This window comes from Bufo gargarizans, chromosome 6 (assembly GCF_014858855.1).
Source record: "Bufo gargarizans isolate SCDJY-AF-19 chromosome 6, ASM1485885v1, whole genome shotgun sequence".
Classification (NCBI taxonomy): Eukaryota; Metazoa; Chordata; class Amphibia; order Anura; family Bufonidae; genus Bufo; species Bufo gargarizans.
This window is the reverse complement of record NC_058085.1, coordinates 325,799,750-325,813,772: the sequence shown is the minus strand read 5'-3', so window position 1 is coordinate 325,813,772 and position 14,023 is coordinate 325,799,750. Positions and strand designations below refer to the sequence as shown.

At 47.3% G+C, this 14,023-nt stretch overlaps 1 protein-coding gene across 2 annotated transcripts in view; it reads right to left on the bottom strand.

The window, feature by feature from the left end:
* The window catches only part of NT5C2 (5'-nucleotidase, cytosolic II), a 107,734-nt gene extending 97,167 nt beyond the window's left edge, over positions 1-10,567 (bottom strand). Inside the window, exon 1 of one of the 2 annotated variants that reach the window (XM_044297943.1) lies at positions 10,464-10,567. The gene's annotated coding sequence lies outside the window, so the exon portion shown is untranslated. Of the gene's footprint in view, positions 1-3,239; positions 3,265-10,463 lie in introns of those variants that run through there. The other variant, XM_044297945.1, reaches the window with a different exon arrangement.
* Between the last annotated feature and the right edge of the window lie 3,456 nt (positions 10,568-14,023).

Here is a 14,023-nt window from a genome sequence, read left to right as displayed (position 1 = left end):
TTTAACAGATCTTGGTCTATGTTTTGTAAGGGTATGCTGCTTTCGTGGATATACAAGAATGTGCTTTGCGTGTTTTGTTATTGGAAAATGACACAAATAAAGATTTAAAAAAAAATAAAAAATAATACAACTGGATCCGTTCATAACGGATGCAGACAGTTGTATTAAATTTATCAGTAACCGAAACGTTTACTGCCGGATCCAGTAAAAACGCTAGTGTGAAAGTAGCCTTAAGATGGGAGTACCCCATTACTGTTAGGCCTCGACCAATGTTTCATTCCATGTCTGTTGTTCAGTTTTTCGTGATTTTCTGTGGACCCATTGAAAACTCGGCTAATGCACCGTTTGTCGTCCGTGATTTCAGTCCGTCCAAAAAGTATAACCTGTCCTTTTTTTTTTTTTTTCACGGAAAACGGTTCGTGGACCCATTCAAGTCAATGGGTCCGTGAAAAAACGCTGAGGCACACAAGAGTGTCTTCCGCGTCCGTTTTTTATCATTTGCATGGCAAACTTGACATAGATTTTTTTTTTACTTTCCGTCATGTCTGGAGATCCTCCAAAAATAAAAGGAAGACACACGGAAACGGATCACGGAACAACGGAACCCCATTTTGCGGAACGGAACACAACGGTCATGTGCATGAGGCCTTATGGTGCTAATATTTCACATAAATACCAATGCAAAGCTGCACTAAGCCAAAGGTAAGTTTGGCGATTCACGCTTGCACTAAGAACTCAATAGTAAGTTTCTTTAAATGTGGTCGCCTTGGAAGAAATTCCGGGCGGGGTTAGCAGAAGCAAGTTAACCTTCTTTCTCCTCTCCTATACCCATCTTTTCAATTCTATATACGATAGGGTCATGTATGCACTTCGTCGAACTAGACGCTGTGGTGGATATGGACATGGTATGCGGAGCTGAGCACACGTACGTTTTGTGGAGCGACTATACCCTCCTGATCCATCTTAACTAATGGTACGTTAAGATATTTATTTGTATGGGTCGTTAGGCGGTTGGGCTACAGGATAGTCCAAGCTACTACAGGCCATTACAAATACGCTATGTTATAGGTCTCTGTTGAGGCCTTGTATTTCTTTAGGTCATATGCCATGTATACTTTGTCAGATTGTAGGTTCTTGCAAACTTTGTACGAACCAATGACTTGATATGGAATACTTTGCCTATCTGACTTCTTGTACACTAATAAAAAGATTTGTTAATATCTGTTCACGGCTTACTTCACACAGGCTTATTTTTGTTTTATTTATTTTTAGAGAGGACTACGATAAAAACTCTCAAAAAGTCCTAACAAGAGCATGCTGCATGGGGAAGAACAAGATTCAATGGGGTGGAATTACTACTGAAAATGCATTGTTTTTTGGTGCAAACTGTGCCAAAAAGAATTGGCGTACATGCTATACACTGCATGTTAGGGTTTTAAATACTTTTCTAACATTTTTTAGAATCAAGAGATAAAAGAGCCCAACTTATCAAAAAAGGGTTGTGACCTCATGTAAAAGGGAGCATGGTTTACTGGCACCTCTGTACGTAAAAAAAAAAAAAATTGCAGCAAAGTTTTGGCGCCAACTTATAGTTGGTATAAACTTAGTCTACTTTCACACTGGAGTTTTGGCTTTCCGTTTCCGAGATCCGTTCAGGGCTCTCACAAGGGGTCCAAAACGGATCGGTTTGCCCTAATGCATTCTGAATGGAAAAGGATCCGTCCAGAATTCATCAGTTTCCCTCCGTTCCGTCTCCATTCCGCTCTGGAGGCGGACACCAAAACGCTGCTTGCAGCGTTTTGTTGTCCGTCTGACGAAACTGAGCCAAATGGATCCGTTATGACACACAATGTAAGTCAATGGGGACGGATCCGTTTGCCTCCGCACGGCCAGGCGGACACCCGAATGCTGAGCGGAGCAGAGGCCAAACGCTGCCAGACTGATGCATTCTGAGCGGATCCGCATCCACTCAGAATGCATTAGGGCAGTGCGGATGCGTTCGGGGCCGCTTGTTGTGAGAGCGTTCAAACGGAACTCACAAGCGGAGCCCCGAACGCTAGTGTGAAAGTAGCCTTAGTTAATGTGCCCCACTGCGTTGTTTGTAGGCAGCACACAGGACATGATGATTTTATGGGCCATAACACCTCCTGCCGATCTTATCTGCACATTACAATAGACACGAGTAGACCCGTCACCTGAGCAGAGGTAGCTGGTACAGCAGAGCTAAACATAGTGAGAGGAGGTCAGATCCGTTTCACAAGTCAATATTACCTTACAGATACAAGCCGCACCTCGAGTGCTTTCGAGAAGGAGGTCAATGGTTCCTAAAAGACTAGCGTGCAGATAAACAAGATTCCTGTCCTGGGCGTAGCAGAAAGATTCCCCTTTAATGCATCATAGAGTCTTGATGCAGAGTGAGGACATCTTAAACCTTACTCTTTACAATACCTTCTCCAGAAGATAAACGCTTAGATGACCACAGTGCACCATGTTATCTAAGCTTCAAACTGTAGAATCTTGGAGGTCCAGGTCCTGCGGACATGACTACAGCCAGTGCAGCCATAGTCGCCACAACAGGGCCTTGATAGGTGGGCCTGTGGCCCACACTAGTGGCTTTCTGCCAGTCTATAAGCCTGCTGTCAATGCGGCCCGTCCTGATTTTGAGTTGGGGACCGATGAATTCTAGTTACGCTACCAGCCCTTTCTCATATACCAGCAGCGCAAAGATAAAAATGACTACTGGGAATATCAGTTCTGGAATCTTCTTCTATTAGGCCTCATGCACAGCGACAGTATTTTCACATTTTAAGCGGATCGGATGCGGACCCATTCATTTCAATGGGGCCGCAAATATGTGGACAGTCCACATGCCACTGTCCAGCAAAAAAATTAATTGAACATGTCCTATTCTTCTCCATTTTTCTGACCAGGATGGGACATTTCTACAGAAAGGGAGAAAGAAAATGGCAGCATACGCACGGTCAGTATCCGCGTTTTGCATATCTGCAATTTACAGACCACAAAAAGCTTATGGTCGTGTGCATGAGGCCTAAAGCATATGGACACCATAGAAGGTGGTGTAATGCTCAGAACTTCATTTATGATCCTGCTCGGACAACCGCTCTGTAAGCGGTGGACCCCGAGACCCCATGAATGGTCCGCCATGCAATACTACATGCCCAACTGCCTGGCTGGCCAGTGATTGCTTCTTTCTGATGAGTCAGACCATTTAACCGTACCGTTAATAAGTAGGTACAATCCAATGATAAAGCTGTTGGGCGGCAGTAAAGTCAAATTCCCTCTCGATGAATACAGACCATCTATGGAGAAAAAAAAAAATTGATTGTGTTGGGGGTAAGGTGTAGAGCGAAAATGGCATATGCCTAGTCCACGGGGTATCCTGGGGAACTGGGTCATGGTGGGAGTCACTGGGAGGGAAACAGTAAGCGGTAGAAATCTGTGATCTGCCATTGGGCGGTATGTGTGTAATGGCCTATACATGCAGAGAAGGCTCCTGGCCCATATCTTCAATGGACTCATTCGTCAACCATAGTTTTCCATGTTATAACGTAGACCACTGAATGGAGGCCAAAAGAACAAAGGAAGCCCATGTGTCTGTTTAACGCATGCGCTGGGAGCTTTCCTGGTGCATACGGTAAAAGGACTGTGCAGACGCAGTGTGAAAAGACCGTAAAAGCAAAGAAGTCTGGGTGGCAAACTTTGCAAGGGGGAGGGGAAGGGGGGTGCTACTATTAAAGCCAAATATAATGTGATACGGGATGTGTTGGAGACTCTGTTGCAGATTTCTGGACTGAAAGGAAATTAAACTGAACAAACACCATTACCCTGGGTTCACACCTGCGCGTTTCTTTGCGCGTTTTTGCAATAGTAAACGCGCGTTTGTGTGGTTGACTGCAGTGTTGTCCAATGAGTCTATGGGCCAAAACGCGCGACAAACGCCCCAAAAAAAGCTCAAGAACTTGTTTATGCGTTGGGCGTTTTACAGCGCGTTCAAACGCGCTGTAAAACGCTCAAGTGTGAACCAGGGCCATAGGGAAGCATTGGTTTTCACGTGTTGCGCTGTAAAACGCTCAGGTGTGAACTTAGGGTAAGAGTCAATGGGATCTGCCTGGCTCTGTTCAGGTCACTTACGTGGCGATCCAGCACTTCTGCTATGGAGAAGAACAACGTGGATGTGAAGGAACAGAACGGAGATAGAGTTAAACACACCGAGATCGCCATCTAAATTACACTGCTATATGGATGTAATTGCCCACAGTCACCAGCTGGCCGCTGCGGGAGCCTTACACCTCCCTGCCTCCTGTCACAGGTAAGGTATGAGAAGGCAGGAGGCATCCGAAATGTGTGCTACACTATAAAATGACAGGCGCCACTGGTTAGCGCCGTTAATCTCACCAGAGGACTATGGCCTCATAAAGCTGCACAGTCCTATCTTAAAAAGTCAGTAATGGCTGTAAAAATGAGAAAGGAGGAACCGACCGCAATTAGTCTGCCTGTTTTAAGCTGAAATAGCCAATTATCCCGGGACGCTGACATCAGCATAATGAGGCTTCACTGCTGTAAACATCTGTGCGACAGCATCACCAGCCGCACATATTACTGTGTGGTAAACAGGGAATTAGAGGCCCTCGGATGGCCTTTACGGCCTCCTTTAAAGGGCTGTCCTACAAAAAGCATGCAGTCAATAAAGCATTAAGTTAGGTACAGTTTACATGCATTAAAAATATTGTTTGGATTTTTAGCTACACTGCGTTTTCTTCTCTGGTAGCGCCCCCTGCTGTTCATCCGTCTGGTCCACCTTCTCTATTCAGTAGTGGACTCACATGCTCAGTAGCTTCCCTGCTCTCAGTGCTAGCAATGTGATCTTATAGTGAAGTGGCCAAGACACCTTTCATTCATCCATACTTCTAAATTCATAAAAATATATAGTTACTGTTTTTTTTCTGACTATAAGACGCACCTTTTTCCCCCCAAAAGGGAGAAAAAAGTAGCAATGTGTCTTGTAGTCCAAATACTAATGACCGCTTCCACTAGGATAGCAGTTATTACCAGTAGAGGGACGCGCTCTACTCACCCTCCCTCGTCTTCTTCCGGGCCCCACTCTGCACTGCGTCCTGATGGCGTACAGCGGCAGGACGTGGTGCGACGTCAAGTCACAGTGCAGCGCGGGCGAGAAGAAGACCAGGAAGCCGTGAGCGACTGAGTGGCAGTTTAATTTTTTTTTAATGTCTGATCTGAGGTCTGATCAGAGATGGGGAGGGGGGGGGGGGGGTCTGATGTGAGATGGGGGTCTAATCTGAGGTCTGATAGGGGTCCGATGATGAATGGGGGTCTGATCTTAGTTGTGATGAAAAAATATATATTTTTCTTTTTTTCCCCCTCAAAAACCTAGGTGTGTCTAATAGTCCGAAAAATACAGTATATCTCTAGACCAGGGAGAAGGAAATTGTGGTGACATTACATACCATAGGAATCTATGGCGCCCCATGTAAGGGGTTATTCAAGCTAACTGTGGTGCATCCTGGGAGAAGAAGGTGCTTAATGAGCTGTTGCCCACCCACAGAAAGGGAAGATGATCCTCCTGTGAGCTAAAAAAAAATAAAATAAATATATAATTGTTGTAAATTCATGGTATTACCCCTTTAATAAAGGGCATCCTCTAGAAAAAAAATAAGATTTTTTAATATTAAAAATCACCTCTAAGGACCCATTCATACAACCGTATTTCTGGGCCCGCTCCGCATCGCATTCAGAAGCAGCATACAGTGTGCTGTCCTGTTCCTCTGTTCTGTGGCCCCGCAAAAAAAAAAAAAAATTAAAAAAAAAAAAATATATAGAGCATGTCCTATTCTTGTCTACGACTGTGGACAATAATAGGCATTTCCATATAAGGCTGGCCGTGCGCGGATGTTTTGCAGATCCGCAATTTGTTGACCGCAAAACACTTACGTTTGTCTGAATAGACCCTAAAAAGGTATATTAGATGGTGAGACGATTGTGTGAAATTTTGTATAATCATTTGAATGACAAGCAGGAAATTGTGCGCTGGACGTGGATTAGTTTTTTGGCTTACGCAAAAATTAGCGTTCGCCATCATATTCCATGTGTAACCAGAAATCTACTCCCTAAACTATGAATTGCTGTCGCTACTAAAAAAATATTTGTCTGTCACTAAAAGGGGTATGCTGATTATATCAAGTTATTCTCTATCCACAGGATAAGGGAACAACTAGTAGATGGGTCAGACGTCCAAGACCCCCACTGATCACAAGTACTGGGGCCCTGTGACCCCCCTGTAAATTACAGAAGTGGCAAGTCAAGCTAGCACAACGCCACTCCATTCATCTGTATGGGGCCAAGCACAGTGCTTTAGTATTTCTAGAAGTCCCATAGAGATGAATGGAGCGGCAGGGCGCAGGCTTGACCTTCCACTCCATCCATGTTGGGGGCTCCGCCTTTTAGCGATTGGCAGGGGATCCCAGCAGTCGGACCTGATAACCTGATATAACCGAAACATCCCCTTTAATGTTTGAGAAAGCTGGGAAACTGATAATATGGCTGCCGCTACAGCCCAATCTGCGGCATTACCCAGAGTTCTTAGCTATATGAACAGCAAGCCTGTCCTCTCCTCGTCTGTGATATCAGAAGGTCATTCTCCCTTTCCTTAGGCATCTTGCCATTCAGGAGGCTGGAAAAGCTATAATGGCAGCCATATTGGCTGTCACTCAACTCCCCCCCCACCCCCAAATAAAGCTAAATACCAGAGGGTGAGAAGTATATTTTCCAGCGCAGCGTCCACGATTTTGCATCTGTATATAACGTGTAGCAGGCGTCACACGTGGGTTAAGTTTGTTCGCTGTGTTTATTTAAAGGGCATCTCCCTCTAAAATTAAAAGCCTCAAGGTACAAGCCTCAGTGGGAACAACACTTGTTTAATCTGTATGCCGCTCGGTGAGCACATGTCACCGCGTCCCGCCTCATACACGTGTATACGTCACCGCGTCCCGCCTCATACACGTGTATACGTCACCGCGTCCCGCCTCATACACGTGTATACGTCACCGCGTCCCGCCTCATACACGTGTATACGTCACCGCGTCCCGCCTCATACACGTGTATACGTCACCGCGTCCCGCCTCATACACGTGTATACGTCACCAAGTGCCGCCTCATACACGTGTATACAGGGTGGATAAAAATCTATGATTATTATTTTTATAAAAAATAAAAATGGATTTTTAATTGGATTTTTTTTTTAATATAAAATGCTTTTTGAGGAAAATATATTACCATCCAAAGGTTATTACATCATGAAATAAAGATTCATTTTTTAATTATGTAGAATAAGGCTGTATAGGTTTAATTTTTTTGGGTAAATAAATTCCATTAATCCATTCACAATGTCATGCTCTTCCAGAGGTTTTTGTAAGATTATTGGGCAGTTTCTCTGCCTACAAGATATTATCACAGATGCTTGGTTTACTTTTGCAGTTCTCAAAACTGAATTTGACTCAGCAGAGATCACATGCCTCTTCTTCACAGCAAAAATGTTATGACCTGAACAGAGTTGAGAAAAATACCTTAAAGGGAACCTGTCACCGGGATTTTGTGTATAGAGCTGAGGACATGAGCTGCTAGATGGCCGCTAGCACATCTGCAATACCCAGTCCCCATAGCTCTGTGTGCTTTTATTGTGTATAAAATCTGATTTGATACATATGCAAATTAACCTGAGATGGACTCCTGTAAGTGAGAGGAGTCAGGGACAGGACTCCTCTCAGGTTAATTTGCATATGTATCAAATCTTTTTTTTTTTTTTTTTCTTACACAATAAAAGCACACAGAGCTATGGGGACTGGGTATAGCGGCCATCTAGCAACCCATGTCCTCAGCTCTATACACAAAATCCCGGTGACAGGTTCCCTTTAATCCTAACTTCTACAAACCTATGAAGCAGAATCAACCCGTAATCAAACTAATATGAAAACTTGTTATTCTAAAAATCTTCATCTACTTGCACATTATAAGTTATACCAGCAAGAATGAGTCTTTATGTAGAAAACTATGATTTATATCAAGCCTTACTGACTAGTGATTTAAATCAAATCCACCCTGTGTGTATACGTCACCGCGTCCCGCCTCATACACGTGTATACGTCACCGCGTCCCGCCTCATACACGTGTATACGTCACCGCGTCCCGCCTCATACACGTGTATACGTCACCGCGTCCCGCCTCATACACGCGTATACGTCACCGCGTCCCGTATAACATACAGGTATATACCAGGGCCAAGACACCAGTGTGTGTGCTCTGTTACCAGCTTTGCGAGTACTTGCCCTGGTGACAATCCTTACCTACTCCAGGGGCTCACTATTTGTAAATCGGAGAGTACGAAGGTACATGCCAGGAGGAGCCTAAGATTCTGATAAACACTTTGTTTGGCCATATTCACACAGTGCCGATTTGGTTAGTGCTCTGCAACTATTTATTTCTCGGCAAATGGGTGCCAGCGGCGTACGCCCCCCCCCCCCCCCCCCCGTAGACACTGGTGCCAGCGGCGCACTTCTCCCCGTATACTGGTGCCAGCGGCGCACTTCTCCCCGTATACTTGGGAGAACTTACTATTACTTTGCACTCTCATCACCCTGCTGACTGACAGCTCGATCCCTGCTCCCTGACAGTTTCCCGCTCCGTCCCTGCTCCCTGACAGTTTCCCGCTCCGTCCCTGCTCCCTGACAGTTTCCCGCTCCGTCCCTGCTCCCTGACAGTTTCCCGCTCCGTCCCTGCTCCCTGACAGTTTCCCGCTCCGTCCCTGCTCCCTGACAGTTTCCCGCTCCGTCCCTGCTCCCTGACAGTTTCCAGCTCCGTCCCTGCTCCCTGACAGTTTCCAGCTCCGTCCCTGCTCCCTGACAGTTTCCAGCTCCGTCCCTGCTCCCTGACAGTTTCCAGCTCCGTCCCTGCTCCCTGACAGTTTCCAGCTCCGTCCCTGCTCCCTGACAGTTTCCAGCTCCGTCCCTGCTCCCTGACAGTTTCCAGCTCCGTCCCTGCTCCCTGACAGTTTCCAGCTCCGTCCCTGCTCCCTGACAGTTTCCAGCTCCGTCCCTGCTCCCTGACAGTTTCCAGCTCCGTCCCTGCTCCCTGACAGTTTCCAGCTCCGTCCCTGCTCCCTGACAGTTTCCAGCTCCGTCCCTGCTCCCTGACAGTTTCCAGCTCCGTCCCTGCTCCCTGACAGTTTCCAGCTCCGTCCCTGCTCCCTGACAGTTTCCAGCTCCGTCCCTGCTCCCTGACAGTTTCCAGCTCCGTCCCTGCTCCCTGACAGTTTCCAGCTCCGTCCCTGCTCCCTGACAGTTTCCAGCTCCGTCCCTGCTCCCTGACAGTTTCCAGCTCCGTCCCTGCTCCCTGACAGTTTCCAGCTCCGTCCCTGCTCCCTGACAGTTTCCAGCTCCGTCCCTGCTCCCTGACAGTTTCCAGCTCCGTCCCTGCTCCCTGACAGTTTCCAGCTCCGTCCCTGCTCCCTGACAGTTTCCAGCTCCGTCCCTGCTCCCTGACAGTTTCCAGCTCCGTCCCTGCTCCCTGACAGTTTCCAGCTCCGTCCCTGCTCCCTGACAGTTTCCAGCTCCGTCCCTGCTCCCTGACAGTTTCCAGCTCCGTCCCTGCTCCCTGACAGTTTCCAGCTCCGTCCCTGCTCCCTGACAGTTTCCAGCTCCGTCCCTGCTCCCTGACAGTTTCCAGCTCCGTCCCTGCTCCCTGACAGTTTCCAGCTCCGTCCCTGCTCCCTGACAGTTTCCAGCTCCGTCCCTGCTCCCCGACAGTTTCCAGCTCCCTCCCTGCTCACTGACAGTTTCCAGCTCCGTCCCTGCTCCCCGACAGTTTCCAGCTCCCTCCCTGCTCCCCGACAGTTTCCAGCTCCCTCCCTGCTCACTGACAGTTTCCAGCTCCGTCCCTGCTCCCTGACAGTTTCCAGCTCCGTCCCTGCTCCCCGACAGTTTCCAGCTCCCTCCCTGCTCCCCGACAGTTTCCAGCTCCCTCCCTGCTCACTGACAGTTTCCAGCTCCCTCCCTGCTCACTGACAGTTTCCAGCTCCCTCCCTGCTCACTGACAGTTTCCAGCTCCCTCCCTGCTCACTGACAGTTTCCCGCTCTGGCACATCACGTATGACCATGTGTGACGTATGTAGCTGGTACACTGCCCGATGCATCCGTGTATGTACGACATGCACAGTGCTCTGCACACATCTCTGCAGCTCCCATCCATTGTATAGGAGCCTGCAGTCCGGTATCTGCTGTGCAGCTGCACTCAGTCCTGATGGATCATGCCCGGCCTCTACAAGTAAAGGACACGTCGCCCCCGCAGTAATGACGGCCACAGACCCTATAAGAGCCCGCTGTACCCGGGCCCCCGAGCCCCGTGCCCGCACTGCCCCGCTCCCCGTCACTCACCTTCTTTTCCTGTCCACAGACAGCTAACAGAAACCAGAAACGCAGTGCGCACGCGTAGAGCCCTGTACTCAGGGACCGGAGGCAAAGTTCCAACTCTGAGGACTGCGCAGAGAGCAGACGCTTTCTATAGGCGCGTGACGTCACCGGATACGTCAGTGCCCCGAGCCCCAGAACCGCCCCCGCAGCCGTGCTGCACTACAACAACCAGAAAAGCGACCCGAACTGGAGTGAAAACCGCAGGCGGCGGGTGCTAAAAACAACATGCACCAAATAAAGTCAGCAGTGCGGTACCGGCAAGGAAACGCGACCACATCAGTACAATAACGCATCAATGACACTTTTCCGACCAGACGCTCCATCCATTACAGAGGGTACAGAGGGGGGGGGGCCTGTGTCCTCGTGACCAGTATATACCAGCGATATTCATCCTCCATCCACAGAACGGTCTATAACCAGAATAGCCCTTTAAAAGTAGCGCTGTACGCATCCGTTGCTCCGTTCCGTGGTCCGCAAAAAAAATATAACCTGTTCTATTCTTGTCCGTTTTGCGGACAAGAATAGGCAGTTATATTAAACCCTGTTCGTGCCGTTCCGCAAATTGCAGGAACGCACACGGACGCCACTATCCGTGTTTTGCGGACAGCAATACACACAACGGTTGTGTGCATGTAGCCTTAGGGTCCATTCACACGTCCGCATAATGGGTCCGCATCCGGTCTGCACTTCCGTTCCGTGGCCCCACAAAATAATAGAGCATGTCCTATAGATGTCCGTAAACATGGACAAGAATAGGCATTTCTATCATAGGGCCGGCCATGTGCGGTCCGCAAAATGCAGAACGCACATGGCCGGTGTCTGTGTTTTGCGGAGCGCAAAACAGTTGCGGAAGTGTGAATGGACCCTTAAAGGGGTTGTCCAAGTTATTTTTATTGATGACCTATGCTCGGAATAGGTCATCATTATCAGATTGGTGGGGGTCCGACACCCGGCACCCCTGCCGATCAGCTGTATGAAGAGAAGGCGCGCTGCCGTGCCAGCGCTGCCTCCTCTTCACTGTTTACCTTCTCGCCGTCGCCTCTGCAGTGGTGAGCAGGTGTAATTACACCTGACCGTCCCATTCGTTTCAATGGTACGTATCGCTCCTATTACACCTGCTCACCATAGCTGATGTGACGGCGAGCAGGTAAACAAGAGGAGGCAGCGCTGGCACGGCGCAGCGCCTTCTCTTCAAACACCCCCGCCGATCTGATATTGATGACTAGAGATGAGTGAATTTCATGTTATGAAATTCGTTCACGCTTCGTTTGGTGGTAAAAGCAGAATTGCGTTATGGATTCCGTCACCACAGGACCGTAACGCAATCCTATGACGGAATGCCTTTAGAGGCATTCCGTTATTCATTCCGTCATAATAGAAGTCTATGGGCTGCAAAACGGATCCGTCCCGTTTCCGTTATGCAGGAGAGGACTCAGGATCAGGAGAGGACTCCCCTGGATAACGGAAAAGGGACGGATCCGTTATGCAGCCCATAGACTTCTATTATGACGGAATGAATAACGGAATGTCTCTAAAGGCATTCCGTCATAGTATTGCGTTATGGTCGGTGGTAACGGAAGCCATAACGCAATTCTGCTTTTACCACCAAACGAAGCGTGAACGAGTTTCAAAATATGAAATTCACTCATCTCTAGTCATCAATATAGGAGTCCTGGGAACCCCGTTAAAGCTCCATATATATGACTGTGTGCATTACGGACCACACAATAGTTCCAGATTACATACTGATTTGGATTCGGTATTGTTCCATAATTCTGTCATATGTGGCCCCAAACTCAGCCCAGAAGCAGAAAATCCGACAGAAAATGACTCTCTATAAAACCAGCGGTGTGCAGCGGACGGCCCATACACCTCTGGAGGCGTCATATTTCCCTGTACATTCATAAAAATGTTTTATTTTATTTGAAAAATGGCGGCAACGAATCAAGAACGCTTCTATTTCTTCCTGCCCTTTTTTAGGCTAGAGCTACATGACGACACAACAGGTCGTGTGACAAAAGGGTGCAGCTACATGGCGGCATTTGTGGTGTGACATTTCATGTAATGTATTTTAATGGTGTCGCACTGCGACATGCTGCCGCTGTGACGTGACAGTTGCGAAAAAAAAATGTTTTTTTTTGCAACTGTTGGGTCACAGTTACAGAATGTCGCATTGCAACACCATCTAAACAAATGACATGAAATGTTACACGACACAAGTCATCGTGTTGCCTTCGGCCTGGTCTACACTGCTACTTTTTGGTTGATTTTAAAGGGCTTTTCTCAGACTTAAAGGGGTATTCTCATCTTAATAGCATACACCCCCGTATCCTAAGGGAATTAAGTAATGTCATAGCCAGACCCTTATTTCTGATATTTGCAGGACTCTATACTGACAGGGAATGTCCCACAGGATTGGCGCATGGCAAATGTGGTGCCAATATTCAAAAAGGGTCCAAAAACAGAGCCCGGAAACTATAGGCCGGTAAGTTTAACATCTGTTGTGGGTAAACTGTTTGAAGGTTTTCTGAGAGATGCTATGTTAGAGTATCTCAACGGAAATAAGCAAATAACGCCATATCAGCATGGCTTCGTGAGGGATCGGTCATGTCAAACAAATTTAATCAGTTTCTATGAGGAGGTAAGTTCTAGACTTGACAGCGGCGAATCAATGGATGTCGTGTATCTGGACTTCTCCAAAGCATTTGACACTGTTCCACATAAAAGGTTAGTATATAAAATGAGAATGCTCGGACTGGGAGAAAACGTCTGTAAGTGGGTAAGTAACTGGCTCAGTGATAGAAAACAGAGGGTGGTTATTAACGGTACACACTCAGATTGGGTCACTGTCACTAGTGGGGTACCTCAGGGGTCAGTATTGGGCCCTATTCTCTTCAATATATGTATTAATGATCTTGTAGAAGGCTTGCACAGTAAAGTATCAATTTTCGCAGATGACACCGTGTAAAGTAATTTACACTGTAGAGGACAGTATACTGTATATATACTACAGAGGCCCGTATATATACTACAGAGGACCGTATACTGTATATATACCACAGAGGACAGTATACTACTACTGAGGGATCTGGATAGATTGGAGGCTTGGGCAGATGAGGTTTAACACTGACAAATGTAAGGTTATGCACATGGGGAGGAATAATGCAAGTCACCCGTACATACTAAATAGTAAAACACTCGGTAACACTGACATGGAAAAGGACCTAGGAATTTTAATAAACAGCAAAATAAGCTGCAAAAACCAGTGTCAGGCAGCTGCTGCCAAGGCCAATAAGATAATGGGTTGCATCAGAAGGGGCATAGATGCCCGTGATAAAAACATAGTCCTACCACTTTACAAATCATTAGTCAGACCACACATGGAGTACTGTGTACAGTTCTGGGCTCCTGTAAACAAGGCAAACATAGCAGAGCTGGAGAGGGTTCAGAGGAGGGCAACTAAAGTAATAACTGGAATGGGGAGACTACAGTACCCAGAAAGATTATCAACATTAGGGTTATTA